Source organism: Monodelphis domestica, chromosome 1 (assembly GCF_027887165.1).
Source record: "Monodelphis domestica isolate mMonDom1 chromosome 1, mMonDom1.pri, whole genome shotgun sequence".
Taxonomy (NCBI): domain Eukaryota; kingdom Metazoa; phylum Chordata; class Mammalia; order Didelphimorphia; family Didelphidae; genus Monodelphis; species Monodelphis domestica.
This window is the reverse complement of record NC_077227.1, coordinates 273394451-273410706: the sequence shown is the minus strand read 5'-3', so window position 1 is coordinate 273410706 and position 16256 is coordinate 273394451. Positions and strand designations below refer to the sequence as shown.

The window sequence follows — 16256 nt, the reverse complement described above, 5'->3', positions numbered from 1 at the left end:
GAAAGCTTTATATTGATGACTTTTCTCCCCTTTTTGTTTGGGTTTTGTTTCATTAGTCTAGTTCAAAACAAGAAACAGCTCGAATGTCTCCTAGATGTGATTTGGAACTGGGTAGCTCTCAGCGTGCTATCAGAGGAATAGCACTTTTTTTCTCTTTGGGGAAGATCTCTTTCATTTGTATAAGAAACATTCCTGGCTGTTACAAGTTTTTCTTGCTTTTGTGAGGCTTTGAAATGATAATATAATCCTGAGAACCCCACCCCTGTATCTTTCAGTCTATAAAGAAAAGAAAATAATGAATGAACCGGGACTATTTTTCTCTCCAACCCTTATTAAGTTATTTTGAGTTCAAGCACAGTCAATTGATTCCTGACACTTTTAGCTCAAGGGTTGCAGGGAGGGGAGTATTGTCAGGACCCCTAGCTCTCTTTGTGTGGTATCAATTTCTCATGTTCAGAGGTGGGGGTGGAGGTGGATCTAGAGACAGGTATATGGGTTGATTTACCCAGCAGGGGGACCATCTTGCAAAGCAATTTTGTTCCTAGAAATTCCTGAAGAGAGACTACAGAAAAGCAGCAGAAAATGTACATGCCTAGAAATAGAATAAATCCCCTGGTTGAAATTTAATCCAGACGGAATAGATCAAAAGCGAATAAAATGCTTGATTCTGTTGTTAAATAGCACAAGGGAATAGTGACTAACTTGAAGTTAGTGGACCAAAAGGTTAAAGGGCCAAGGAGACCATACTGGGCAACAAAAGATTTTTGTCCTGACTCTCACTCTGTGATTTTGGACAAGTTACTTCACTTGGGTTTAGTTCACAGGATCTAGAATTAGAAAGGACTCCTGCAACTCAGTTTGCCCATTATACATATCAGGAAACCAAGGCTGGTGGTTTACCTTAGTCAGTGGAATTCCTGTATTTTCCCTAAACCTCCTTTGCCTACCAGACTAGTTGAAGATCTAAGATCCTGAAAGGCTATGACTATACATTCTGCTAATTCAGTAAGCAATGAATGCAGACTGGACATATACCAGATTGGTTTCCTGCACAGCTCAGGCAGGTGACTTCAGAATGACAAATAGAATAACTCCTGGGGGCTGAACTGCTGACATCTGTTGGCACATTTTTGAGTCTGCTGAGCATAATCGTGGGGATTTAGTGTGGATTTTGATATTTTGGTTATTTTGGTTCAGGGTGAGATATAGAAGCATACTTTTAATGGCCTCATTTAAGAATAAAACAGAGTTTGTTTAAAAGGGATGTCACCCTGCTTTGGGAACCAAGATTTTAATCCACTGAGATGAACCAGCCTTGGGAGTGATAATACAGCCTCTGCCAGCTTTAATGTGTGTTTGAAGGACTGACAAACCTAACTCACTCCTTACCTGAAGTGGAAAGCTGACACAAAGAAGGTCATTCCCTACCCCTCTGCCAAGCCCTATTAGGAACAGAAGTTAATGTGATATCGTGAGATGTTCCTACTTCCTCTCATTTCACCATTCCACCCTGCCTTGTATGTTAACTAATAATAACTAACATTTACATAGCACTTACTATGTGCTACATACTATACTAAACACTTTCTAATTACTAACTCATTTGATTCAACCATCTTGGGAAGTAGGTACTATTATTATTATCTCCATTTTACAGATGAGGAAACAGAGGCAAACAGAATTTAAGTGACTTGCCCAGGGTCAGAGAGCTAATAAATATCTGGGGTCAAATTTGAATTCAAGTGTTCTTGATTCTAGGGCTAGCTCTAACCACTGTGCCAACTATATATTTGCCCAATTTATGTTGAAATAACTCCTCTTTAATGTCCTATTCAGTGCCAGTCTGAGGAATAGGGATAAAGAGAAAATACCTAGAAGCACTTTCTAAGTGGTGGTGGAATTGAATCAAACTCAGAGAACTCCGATTTAAGTGAGCCCTGGGCAGAGTAGGAAAGGGGCAACTGTTTCCATATCTATTGCATTTCCTTGAAAGTACACCCTGAAGACCATTTGTGAACTGTATCCAGCTTAGTGTGTTACCTTGCTAGGTTACTGCTTAGGATTGGAGATTCCATTAGAAAACCAGTCATGCTAATAACAACATTCAACACACATTTGTTAATTGCTTACATAAGCTCAAGGAATTGGGGATAAAATGACAAGAGTGAAATAAATAACCCCATATCCTTATTGGGGAATTTCCCAGTCTGGGCTCCTTGGAGAGCCCAGGGAGAATCTAATTTGCCTGGAGAGTAGAGGTCAATTCATTAGAAAAGAAATATATTAGCATGCTAAGGAAGACTAGTTTCAGCTTCCAATGATACAGATTGGGTTTATTTGGGGGTCTGGAGGAGGAGTAAGATTAGGGGGAATAAATGATGACTTATCTAAGTGGAGATGGCTGAAGGTAATGTAAGACTCTAATTCAGAAGAAAGGCTGTGATTGGATATGGAGATATGAGAATCATCTACATTGAGATGATGACTGAACTCATGAGAATTGATGAGATCACCAGGGAGAATAGAATATAAAGAAGGAAGAGGGCTCAGGATAGAGTACTGGGTTAGAACCTTCCTTAAAGGATGGGAGATAGATGATGATTCAACAAAGGAAATTCAGGAGTGGTTGCAGTCTGGAGTGTCATGCAAATAAAAGGAAGATAGGATACCCAGGAAGAAGACACACACACATGTATATAGGTGTTACCAGTATATGCCGACATATACATATATGTTGGTAACAGCTTGACATTTGTATAAATTTCTAAGCTTTAAAAAATACTTTCTGCACCTTCTCTCATCCCTTCTTTCCAGCTAGCATTGATTGATTGACTATCCCATTTTACAGATGAAAAAAATGAACCTCTTGATTTGCCCAGGGCTAAATAACTAGCCCAGATTCAAACTGGGTTCATTCAAAACTCCATAACCAGCAAAACCAAAACCAAACTATAGATAGAGATATAGCTTTTTTTTTGTTTGTTTTCATACACACACATATAAAACTGTAGGGAGTGTTGATGAAGACTAAGGAAAGCTCATCAGATTTAGCAGTTACATCATTTGTAAACTTTTAGAAAGATGTTTTGGTAGTGTGGTGAGGGAAAGGGGAGGGAAGTCAAATTGTAGTGAGTGGGTGATAGTAAGTGGTGATAGCCAAAAAATTTGGCTCTGAAAGGAAGGATTGATATAGAACTATAATTGAAAGGGATGCAAGGATCAAATGAAAGCTTTCTTTGAGGATGATGGAGAACTGAGCATAGTTGTGGACAACTGTGCAGGGTCATTAGGTAGGAAGTGATGAAAAAGGAGAGAAAAAGAGAGGGAAGGCTTGATAGAACCAACTCACAGGATGGAATCAAAGCACATGGAGAGGAATTAGCCTTGGTTAATTCTTGTAACCCCTTGTTCTATAGTTATTTTCCAAATCCTCTATCGTTTTATTTTTCTTTACTGTTGGACTTTTGAACATAATTCCCTTGGTAGTTTTATGGTAATGTTTTCCCCCCTTTGGTGGCATGGGCATGACTTCAATCTTCCACATTTTTGGATCAAGATGCCTCATAAAAAGCAATGGCTTTAGTTCTAGGTTAGTCAAGTTCCACAGAACAATTCATACTTTCTAAATATAGGGATTCTTTAGGGGTCCATGGATAGATTTCAGGAATCTGTGAACTTGGATGGGAAAAAGGTTATGTCATTATTTTCACTAACTTCTAACTGAAATTAATATTTCCTTCAATTATTTGAAAATATTATTCTGGAAAGGAGCTTATCAGGTAGGCAGATTGCAGAAAGGGTCCAAAAAAGGTTAAGAATTGTTGTAGTACCATGGAACAAATTGAGTACTAATCTTGTTCTGTCATTTACTTGCCATGTAACCTTGGAATAATTGCTTCATCTCTCTGGGCCCAAGTTAATCAAATAAGGCGAATGTATATCAGATGCACTCTAAGTTTCCTTTTCGCTCTGATATTCTGCAATTCCATGATCCTACATAATAATCCCTTATGTTTTCATAATACTTCATTGGTTAGATTATTTTTACATATGTGATCTCTCATGACATCCTGTGTGATGATACACTATGATTAAATCCTTTTTAGGGATAGGAAACTGAGATCCAATGTAGATTTGAACCTATTGTGGTTAGATTATGGGATCTCCAAGAACCCTTTCATCCTAAATCTTTCTTATCTCCACTACTAGCAGGCGAGGGCCATGATGCTTACTTCTTGCCTTTGGAAGAGTCAGCATACTACAGAGGATAAAGGTACAGTCATGAGAAACAAGTTTGAATCCTATTTTATACCCTTGCTAGGCAACTCACTTAACCTACTGATGCCTTGGTTTTATTCTCTAAAATGAAGATACTAATACTTGCATTGCCTACCACACAGGATAGTTTGGAGGAAAGTGCTTTACAAACCTTAGAGTGCTTTAGAAATGTGAATTTTTAACATGTTGCAAGAAATCTCAGTGTCTTCATTCTTAGGGTCTACTTATGATTCAATGGAATGAGAGTGCCCCAAGTCTGGTCAGGCAGAAGAAACAACGCCATTATAGTGAAGAAATCTGAGCAATCTGGCACAGTGACTATGAAGAAATCAGAGGAGCAGACAGAGCTGGCAAGCAGTAGACAGATTGCAATCCCAGATCAGCCCCAGGCTCTTAGAGCTATTAAAGTTATTTTCTTGCTCAAGGAGGTTTTGAACTGAGGAGCTCTAATGGCTTGCTAATTGTAGTAATGGTTCTTGCCACAAAGTGTGAAACATTGTCTGGGACCTGTTAAGTATGTAAAATGAAAAATTTCCTTTCAATCCATTAAACTCTATCTTTCCTTCTGTTTCTTTTTTGGTTCTATGTGTTTTCTAGTGTTTCACTCAGCTAGTAGTCAGAATGTTTGGCTTAGCTGCTTGGTCCATCTTGCTACTGATACTGATACTAATTGCCTTACAATCAGAAAGTTGAATTTATAAAATGATTGGGTTGGAAGCCATGCTCTCCGAGGTTCTTTCCAGGTTTAACATTTTTTAAAAGTATGTTTCTATTTTATTTTTTCCCAATTACATGTAAAAAGAATATTTAACATTTTTAAAAATAATTTTTCAAATTCCTTTCCTTTCTGTTTCCCCCTCCTTGAAAAGGTAAAGCACTTTGGTAGAGAGCACTTTGGTGTACACATGTAGACGTGCAAAAAATTTCCATATTAACTATGATGCAACATAGAACACAGATCAATAAGAGACAGAGAATAAAACAAATATGCTTCAATCTGCATTCCGATGCCTCCAGTTTTTTCTAGGGAAGTGGATAGAATTTTTTATCATGTCCATCAGAATTGTGTTGTACTGCTCACTTCACTTTGCATCAGTATAAGTTTTTCTAGCTTCTTCTGAAATCATCCTGCTTGTCATTTCTTATGACTTAACAGTATTTTATCATAATCATATACTATAACTTTTCAGTCATTCCCCAATTGATGGGCATCCCTTTAATTTCTAAATCTTTGCCTCCACAAAAAGAGCTGCTAGAAATATTTTTGAACATATGGATCATTCCCCCTTTTAAAAACATCTCTTTTTTTAAACCTAGTAGTGATATTCCAGCTTTAAAATTTAATTTAGCTTAATACTGACCTTTATAAAGTGTTTTACAAACATAATTATATTTGAACCTGAGAACTATTTTGTCTTATCTCTATTTTACCTATAGATGAGACAACGAGGGGATCAGAGAGGTTAAGTAACTTATCTCTGACCTCACTAGCTAGTAGGTAAAAAAAATTATAAAATCATAGATTTGGATTTGGAAGGGACTTTAGAGTTGTTGTCCAATCCCCTGATTTTATAGATAAGAATATTGAAGCATAGAGGAAAGTAGTATGATAGAATGGAAAGAGCACTAGATTTGGTGTTGGAAGACTTGAATTCAAACTCTACCCTACTTACTGCCTTCATGATCTCAGGCAAGTCATCTAACGCCTTTGGGTCTTAGGTTTCCTCATTATTCCAAATTCTGTGACTCTTACAAATTCTGTGACTTGTCCAGGGCCACCCATCTAGTAAAATGTCTGAGGTAGTTTTGAACTCAGTTATTCCTAACTCCAAATTCTGTGTTCTGTCCACTCCCACATTATCCACTTCACTCTAGACCATTCTTTTCAACTGGACACAGAACAATACACTAGTTGTCTTTTGTGGGCAACCAATAAGAGGCAGGATAGTATAGTGGATAGAGGTTTGGATTCTTGTTTTTGTTGTTATGGCATTTCGGTCATATCTACCTAATTCTTGTCATGTTGTACCTACCTCTTGACAGAGAAGTGATGGACCCAGGTTTCAGAATGAGACATATATATGTGTGTGTATATATATATATATATATGTATATATATATATATTTATGGGGTATGACCAATTAGGGGATTTGTTTTGCTTGACTATGAGTATTTCTTATAATTGCCCCCTACCCCAATAAAAAATGGGGCAGGAAGATGCTATGGTAGCTCCTAGGAATTCCAAGATTAAAAAAAAAAATACATTTCTGGATCTCAAGGAGTTTACATTCTTTTAGAGATAGAGGGAGATGAGACATGTCCTATTTTGTTGCTGAATTGTTTCAGTGATGGCCAACTCTTCATGACCCCATTTAGGGTTGGGGGGTTTTTTGTTGCTTTTATTTTTTTTGACAAAGATACTCCAATGGTTTTCCATTTCCTTCTCTAGCTCATTTTACACTTGAGGAAACTCAAGCAAAGAGGAATAAATGACTTGCCTAGGGTCACAAAGCTAGTGATTGAGGATAGATGTGAACTCAGGGAGATGAGTCTTCTTGACTCCAGGCCTGGCGCTCTATCCACTGCATCACTTAGCTGCTCATAAAGAGAATAAATACAAATAAAACAAGGAAGAATAAGAATATTTGGGAGGCAAAGCAATAGTACTTGGGAAGGAATTAGAAAGAGTTTGTGTAGAAGGTGGCACTTGAGCTCTGCCTTGACGGAAGAGAAGGATTCTATGAGGTGGAGGTAAGAAGGGAGTACATTCTAGGCATGAAGGAAGGACCGTGTAAAGATATGAAACTAGGGATGAAATGTTATGTGCGAGGACATGAGAGAAGGCAAATTTGTCTGAGTAGTGCAGTTTAGGAAGGGGAGTAATTTATAATGGGACTGGAAAGATCGATTGGAGCAAGTTTGTCAAGGGAAAGAAAAGCTAAACAGAGTACTTTATGTTTGATGTTCTGGCCAATAGGGAGCCACTGGTGCTGACATAATCAGATCTGCATTTAAGGAAAGTCATTTTGGGAATAGTAGGCATGATGGATAGGAATAGGAAGAAACTTGAGGCAAGTAGAAGGCTTTTAAAATAGTTTTTGGTGAGAAATGATAGAGGATTGGTTGCTGTGTGAGTAATGAGAAGGGGTCAGATGTAAGGTATATTGCTGAGGTAGAAACAGCAAGATTTGACAACTTAATGGATAAATGGTATATGAGAGATGGTGAGGAATTGAGGGTTATATTGAGATCACAGACCTGGGAGACCAGAAGAATTGTAGAAGTCAACAGAAATAGGGAAGTTTGGAAAAGAAAAAGGGATAAGAGGAAAAGTTTAATGATTTGTGTTCCTCTCTCAATAGTTTCTTATACATATTCCACAGCTCAGCCAAACCAGACTATGAGCCATCCATGAACCTGTTTTTTGGACTTTTGTTATATTATTCCTTTTGCCTGAATATCCTGTTCCTTTATTGTGCCAGCCAAAATACTACCTGTCCTTCCAAGGACAGCTCAAATGCTAATTACTTTAGCTAGCTTTCCCTTTACCCTAATGGATACTTCTTGACTCTTCCAGGGTTCAGATTAAGAACTTTCCTTAATCTGATTCCTCTCTTATGGCATGTATCACATTATGTCTTGAACATATTTAAAAATTTATTTATGTTCTTGTCTTCGTCTCCATTATTAGACTGTAAGCTTGTTGAGGGCAGAGATTGTATCTAATTCATCTTTTTAATCTCCCTGCAGGAAAGGCTCTCAATAAGCATTTGCTGAAATGAATGGAATCCTGCCACCTTGGGGACAGAAACAAGTCTAACTTAAAAGAACGACTTGATTCTGATGTGAAAAGAAAGGTGATGACTAAGCTCTCCAGGAGGAATAGCTTGTGTGCTCCCCATGGTAGGAGGTAATCCTTTTACAAACTCTTCTTCCACATGCTTCCAGACTCATTTCTTTCTGACCTGTGCCAACCCCTGGACGTAAGGCCAAGATGACTTTTTCCCTTAATTGCAGAGTCTCTGACTAGCAGATGTTTTCCTTTTTTTCCCTTTTTTTTTTTTGGTAAAAGCTGTCCTTTGATGTGACAAAATAAACTCTCACTTCTCCAGAAGAACATTCGAAAAGAAAACCTGACAGTTTCCTTGTGGATGCTTTTCTTTCTCATCCTGAGCTGAGCTGACTTCCTATTGGCCTGAGATCTGCAGACGTCCCTTGAAGCAGCAGAATGTAAACAGTTAAACATATGTCAACTAAGGCAACTCTTTGTCCCCACCATTCTTCTTCCCCTTTTTATATTGCATAATAGCTGATTTTTGTGATGCATCTGTGTGAATTTTCCATGAGCCAGGTGTTACTCAACAATTATTACTTCACACGGAATTTGCCATTGAAAGCAGTTTCTGACATTCCATAAACTGACTCAGACACATAATATTGCAGTTTTTAGATTCTTCTCACAACTATTTCACATTAGAGTTGTATGTCTACAAGACAAATGTCCCTCCATCTAAAATACTCATTGGTTAGCAGAGAGGAGGCAGAACTATTCACCATTTATTTTCTTTCTATAATCTCTGCCAAGGAGAACAATATGCATCTTCCAAAGGTAGGAATATTGAACAAAAATAGTTAATAGTGTAACGGGGAGTTGAAACACAAGATAAACAAGAAGATGACAATCTAATATTATCTAATCCAACAAGCATTTGTCAGCCTACTTTGATCAAGGTACTTTGCTATGTTCTAGAGTTATACAGGAAAGAAACACACGGCCCCCATCCCAAAGGAGTTTACATTTTGATGAGAGAATTCAACAGATAAATATAAACTTATTAGGTAGTTTGCATACAGACATCTCTGCAAGTGGGGCCCTTTAGTTGGAGTACTACAAGGTTTTGCTGTTCTTTGGGCTCTCATCTATTCAAAAATTCCACAGATCACATACCCCAATGTATTTACTTATCCTAGTCAGCCAGATGACACAAGTAGTTCAAAGAAAAGGCATTTAATAAAATAATACACTAAGGAAATTACAGTAGAACATTTTTTCCCCTGAAAACCTCAGGAACACTCTCCCACAAATATACATACTATCAGTGTGTAAAGAGTGGATACAGCTAGAAAGCATGTGAGGAGAGATATTCAGGAAAGGAATGAATGTAGCTAAGGCACATATGTGGAAGAGCAATTCCTTCCAATACAATGGGGCCATTGATGTTTTCTAGTGACATCAGCAGATTGCTCCCTCTGAGTTGCTTCCTACTGGTCTCAGGTGGCATGAAATTTTTGCTAGGTTTGTAGTCTCCACTCAGGAGATAGACTTGATATGTAATCTTTGCTAGTCTGGTCCCTTCAGGTCTTGAGTAGCTACAGCTACTCTGCTGGTCGCATGGTAGCTGGTCACTTACAGGCATTAGATTATGGAATTCTTCTATTCCTCATAAAAGGGAGAGTTATCCTTGCCATTTCTCTTCTGGCTTAAACTTCAACTCTTTCAGAAAGGCAAAGATTTGGCAGCTTTTTTTCCCTTAAGAGTATTGTCTTTAAGAACTCAGTTTCTTTGAGACACAGAAGAGCCATCTATTTAAATTATACCTATAGATTTTATTTTTCAACTTATCTTTCTGCTCATTTTTGGTTTTGCCTTTCTTTTTTAAACTTTAACTTTCCATTTGAGGCAGGGTCTCTGTTTTAGGAATAGAAAGTCTTTGTAATCCCTGCCTGATTTGTAATTGCCAAACTAAAGTCCTTATGAAATATTTTAGAGTTTTCCCTTTCAATAAACTGCCAATGACCTTGTAGATCTGAGGTCTCCCAGTTTTCTCATTCTGAAATTCTTTTTGGATCCCTTCATTGCACTAAATGGAAGAAGGAAAGGCAAAGGAACAAAATCTTCATAGGCTTGACTATTTTCAGTTCTTTGCTTCAAATTCTTGGCTTTATTATCTACATGTTTCTGGCAATGTTCCTCTAGTTTTTGAGGCAAAAAATGTCTAAGGCCTTACAAGTAAACACATCCACCCACACCCAAACATCCATGCTAACAAACAAGAAGATCAACTAAGATGATTGAGAAAAATTTCTTTCAGGAGATGGTTAGGGAGTTTTATTGTATCCTAGAGGTCAAAAGGAGTCATTGTAGGTCTTTGAACATAGGAGCAACATGGTCTGATGTGCTTTAGAAAGATTATTTTGGCAGCTGTATAAGGATGGTAAGAAAAGATGAGTGACTGGAAGGCAGAAATTCAAATAGGAGTAATAGTATACCTAGTTGTCCTTAATGAGTTCAAGTTACTAGACTCAAAAGCACAGTATGCGGGGAAACTGAAGAACTCATAGACGTAATTGCGGTCAGGGATTTTTTGAAAGAAAAATTGGTAAATTTAAGAGGTGCTTTAGAACTGGAGATAAATTAATATTCCCCTCCCCTTTTTATTTTTTAAGAAAAAAAGGTGGAATCTTTAAACTCTAGGATGATGAGCTTGCCTTCAGTTCTTGGAAAAATTCTATAATGTATTGATGGTGGGATGATTTGTGAACACTGTGAAAGGGAAGATGTGACCTTAGATTAGAAATAATCCCTGCCAGACTATCACTTCCTTTTAAGATTGGGTTGCTAAAACAAAAGAATAGTGGTAAGGGCTGGGCAATGGGGGTCAAGTGACTTGCTCAGGGTGACACAGCTAAGACAATCAAACTATGCATATCTTTTGACACAGCAATCCCAGTACTGGGTGTGTATCCTAAAGACATCAGAGATAAGGGAAAAGAATCTACTTATACAACAATATTTTTAGCAGCTCTTCTTGTAGTGGCAAAGAATTGGAAACTGAAGGGGTATCCATTAATTGGGGAATGGATAAAAAAAGTTGTGGTATATGTTGTAATGGAAAACTATTGCACCATAAGAAATGATGGCAGAGTGACTTCAGAAAAATCTGGAAAGTCTTATATGAACTGAAGCAAAATGAAGTTAGGAGAACCAGGAGAGAAATAGTATACCATGATCAACTGTGAAGGACTAAACTATTGTCAGCAAAACAAGGTTCCCAGATAATTTCAAGGGATTCATGATAAAAAAAAGAACACTATCCATAGCCAAAGAAGGCACAGTTGAAATCTGATTGCATATCAAAGCATTCCATACTTCACTTTTTTCCCTTCATGAGTTTTTTTAAAATTGTATATGTGATATGCATCTTCATGGGGAATGTAGAACTATATATTTCATGAAAGTATTGTTATAACTTATATCAGACTATTTAGTGCCTCTGGAAGAGGAGGGAGAGAGGAAAAGAGAGATTCTCAATTGCAAAATCTCAGAAAATAGTTATCAAAATTTTTTTCTACAATTGTAATTGAAAAAATAAAATTTAAGTAAAAGGTAAAACAAGTAAAGTAAGTAAAGTAAGCATTTTGTAACAAAGTAAAACAATACAGTGACCTCATCTAAAAGTTTATACTACTTTGGCTTAGAATTCTCTTCATCTTTCTTTTTTTAAAAATCCCAACAGAAATCTATTTTCTCTTACTCCCATACCCTAAACTCCCTGAAAAAGACAGAAAAGAACTCTGCCTCAAATTTCTCATAATAAACATGCACACTGTAACAGTTAAAATTTAGGGGAGATGGGGAGACTGAGGCAGGTAGAAATTAGTTTCTCTCTGCAAGGAGTATTATATTTTTTAGAGGTTTATTAAAGGTTAAAGATTAAAAAATATACAAGTAAGAAACATGTGCCTAGGCCAGAGGCCTAGACAAAATAACCTCACATCACGCAAGAGATCTCCTGCTCCAAAACGGAAGTCCAAAAAGAGCCCAACCTCTCAAAAGCCTTTGAATCAGCTTAAATACCTTCTCGATCTCGGCCCAGGTGAGAAAACAAGGCATTCTGGGGAAGTGGAGCAAAGGCTTGTGGGGATTGTAGTCCTGTATTCGAGTCTATTTTTTACAACACTCAAACAAAACAAATTCCTTCAATGACTATAAATAAGCATATATATGTAATTCCCATCCTAAATCTATCACCTATGGGTAATGGGTAGCATGTTTCATCACTTGTCCTCTGGAATCATGAATGGTCATGGTATTGATTATGGTTCTTATAGGTTTCAAAATTATTTAATTTTACAGTATTGCTACCATAAATTTCTCCTGGATCTGTTCATTTCATTCTTCTTTCATTTGTAAAGCCCTCAAAATTGTTCATATTTGTAATATTGATTTTACAGTATAAATTTTTCTCTTTCTGTTCATTCTACTCTACATCACTCCAAATGTCTTTTTGAAATCATCTAGTTGTTCATTTCTTACAGTACTGTAATACTCCTTCACATCTATATATAATGATTTATTGAGTCACTCCTCAATTATTGAATATCCTTTTAGTTTCCAGTCTTTTTTACATCATAAAAGAAATACTATATTTTTAAAAAGTATAAAGTACTCTTTCCTCATTCTTTGATCTCTTTTGGATCTTCAATACTCTGTCTGAGCCTATCAGGGCTGCAGCAGGGTACCAAGCCAATTCTCAGTCAGCTAATGACTATGTATAAGGAAGAGACAAAAATGGGCCTGAGACATTGCCTTCACTGAACTAACTGGAGACAGAGGGAGAAGCCAAGGCATAAGGCAAAGGGTGGGACTTGGTGGTAGTTCTTGGTACTTCTTTCAGGTATTCCTGTGGTAGAAGGCAGGTAAGGAGACAAACAACTAGCCACAATATCTAGAATTATTGCAAGGGAGTGGCAGTGGCATCCAGATTGCATTGGGAGTATGATCAAGGCCTAGCCTCCTCATATACGAGTGTGAGAGGGGGCAGTTTGGGTCTAGAATGAGTCCCAGTCCAAGAAATGAGACTGGAGACACAAGTAAGAAAAAGGATGCTCCTAATTCAACAAAGAAATACGATCTGTTAAAATAAGTCCAAGAGGTAAGCCTATAAGAAGAGAGAATCTGTAGAAAAAAAGAATGATCTGGCCACAAGTACTCCAAGTGTGGATGGAAGAAATAAAAAAAAAAAATGTAACTCCAGCTACTTAAGGTAAGTTTACTGAGGGAGAATTTGGAAGGAAAATAAACTACTTAGAACAGCTGATGATGGAATCTTCTTCTTTGCTTTAATCAGGGGATTTCTTGAAAAATAGAATGGAGCAAACAGAACTAAATAATTGAACAAGACAAATTGGAAGAAACTAATGAGATAGAAAAAGTAGAATATATGATATATTTACTATCAAAAACAATTATCTTGAAAAGCAGGATGAAGATATATACTTTTAAAATGGTTATACTCCCCTCCAAAATAAGACTAAATTAAAAACACACACACATTTTAAGAAACTATAAAAGAAATCTATCCATAACTCTGGATCATTAGGCAAAATGAAAACAGAATGAATCCATGGATTTATTCTGGAAAGAATAAAACCCAAAATCTAGGTATTCTGGGATGGAGAAAAAGTATTACAAATAGCTGGAAATAGTTCAAATAGAAAGGAATCACAATCTGGAGCAGATAAGACTGCAATGAGTATGATAAAGGAAAGAAAATCTTTGACCAAAAGGCAAAATAGAAAGGTTTACAACCAAGAAGAACATCTGTGAACAACTGTGAAGTGATCCAACCATTTTGGAGTTCAATCTGGAATTATGCTAAAAGAGTTATAAAACTGTATATTTTTTGACTAAGTAGTACCACTATTAAGTTTATTTCCTAAGGTGATGAGGGAGAAAGGAAAAGAACCTATTTATTTTAAAATATTTATAGTAATGACACTCTCTTTGTGGTAGCAAAGATATGAAATTGAAGGGACACCCATCAATTGGGGAATAGCTAGACAGGTTGTAGCATATGATTGTGATGTAATACTACTATGGCAAAAGAAATGAGAAGCAGGTTAATTGTGCAAAAACATGTTAAGAGCTACATGAAATTATGAAGAATGAAAAGAGCAGAACCAAGAGAACATGACATACAGCAACAGAAATATTGTTTGAAGAGTAAGTTGTGTATATCAACCTTCAGAAAAAAAATTGATAAATAGAAATCAGTAAGACTATATTATATATATACATATACACACATATATCTTTTTATAAAATGATGCCTTTTCTAATGGGGAGAGAAGACGGAAGAGAGTTAATTGACTTTTAATGTAACAAAAAGCCAAATATATAAATAAAACTTAAAAATGTAGGAAGGAAGAAGACCTAGCAATGCCATATTCCAGATAAAGCAGTGATAGTCAAAATTGCCTAGTAGTGGTTAAAAATACAAAAGTTGATAAATGGGATGGATTAGGTGAACAAGACCCAGAAGCAATGTATTTGACACTTGGTTAAAGACTTCCTAGCTGATGAATCTCCTTGCAAAACTAGAAAGCAATCTAGCAGATATTGGGTTTATATTAACATCTCCAATAATATACTACAATAAACTCTAAATGTTTGAAAATATGACCTAAATATGAAATGTTGCCTAATAAGCAAATTAGAGGAAGAGGCTATAAAAAGACAGATTTTTAAAATTATTAAATAAGGGGCAGAAATAATCATAAAAGAAAAAATGAAAAGATTTCATTTCATGAGATTGAAAAGCTTTTGTATACACACATTGATGAAGTTAAAATTAGAAATGAAGCAATAAATCGTGGAAAAAACTTTAAAAGTGAATTTCTCTGAAAAAGATCTTATATTTAATCAAGGGAACTGATACAACTATTTAAGAATAAGGGTCATTCTTTAACATAAAACTGGTTAACATAAATATTATCTAAGGATTCAAATAAACAGTTAAAAATGATCAACTATATGAAAAAGTTTCCAAATATAAGAAGAAATGCAAATTGAAATAATTCTGAAATTCCACCTCATAGAGAATCACAGTCTAGAGCTGGAAGCAAGCTTAGAAGTCAACTAGGCCAAACTCCCTACTTTTATAGTTTGGAAAAAAAATGACAAAAAAAGGAAAATGAGAAATGTTAGAAAAGGCTGTGAGAAGATAGGTACTTAGATCTATTTTTGGTGAAGTTGTAAATTGGTCCAATTATTATGGAAAACAATTTGGAATTTTAGTGCAAAAGCCATTAAAGTGTGCATACCCTTTGATCCAGGGATCAAAGAATCATAGATTTAGGGTTGTAAATAATCCTAAAGGACATGAAGACTAACATCCTCATTTTATAGATGAAGAAACTGAGGCCCATAGAGGCTAATCCATCTCTTGGCTGAAGATGACAGGTAGAGGTGCAGGATGAAATACCTACTCAAACAGGGCCAGTAAGTGATTTTGCTTCACTTGACTGTTCTATTTGTCACAGAGTAGGGCTTTTAACTGGGAGAAAGTTTTCTAAAGGGAATAGAAGTGCATGGGTTTTGATAATTATGAAAAAAAAAATAGAAAGAAAATAGCATCAATGAAATACTAACATAGATGGTAATGGCAGGTCTTAGCAAGTAACCTAAGAGAAAATATTTCTCAGTAGCCACTACTCTATGGGTCTTAGATGTCCTTTCTCTGTTCATGTTATCTCTTTTCTGAATGGATACTGTGTTCATATAGCTTATTGAACTGAACAAAATTAAACAGAAATATGTCTAGTGCCTCTATATGGTGCCATCACCTCTAGCCATCTCCAAATCCTTCTGCTTTCCTTCCAAGATCTTTGGAGGTGACAGAAGAAATTTGTGAACTAGCTGCACTCATAGCTCCTAAAAAGGGGGGCAGGAAAGGAGGGCTGGGTTTGTCAGGTGTGAAAATTAAATTTAACTCTCCCCTGATTGTGAAAACGAAATTAATTAACTCTCCCCTGATTGTGAAGATTAAATGGTGACCTCTGCCTATTTTTAGATTTAATCACCAATGGTGTAAATACCCCATTCACACTTGTGTGGGGGAGGTCTGTGACTGATGTGTGTGATAGTGGGTGACAAATCAGAATAGACTGACTGCCTCCTGGGAAGTCCTAAAGC

The 16256-nt window shown here is 36.4% G+C and overlaps 1 protein-coding gene across 2 annotated transcripts in view; it reads right to left on the bottom strand.

Moving 5' to 3' along the window:
* The window catches only part of RHOJ (ras homolog family member J), a 142538-nt gene that overhangs the window by 53144 nt on the left and 73138 nt on the right, over positions 1–16256 (bottom strand). The gene's annotated exons all lie outside the window — the stretch shown is intronic.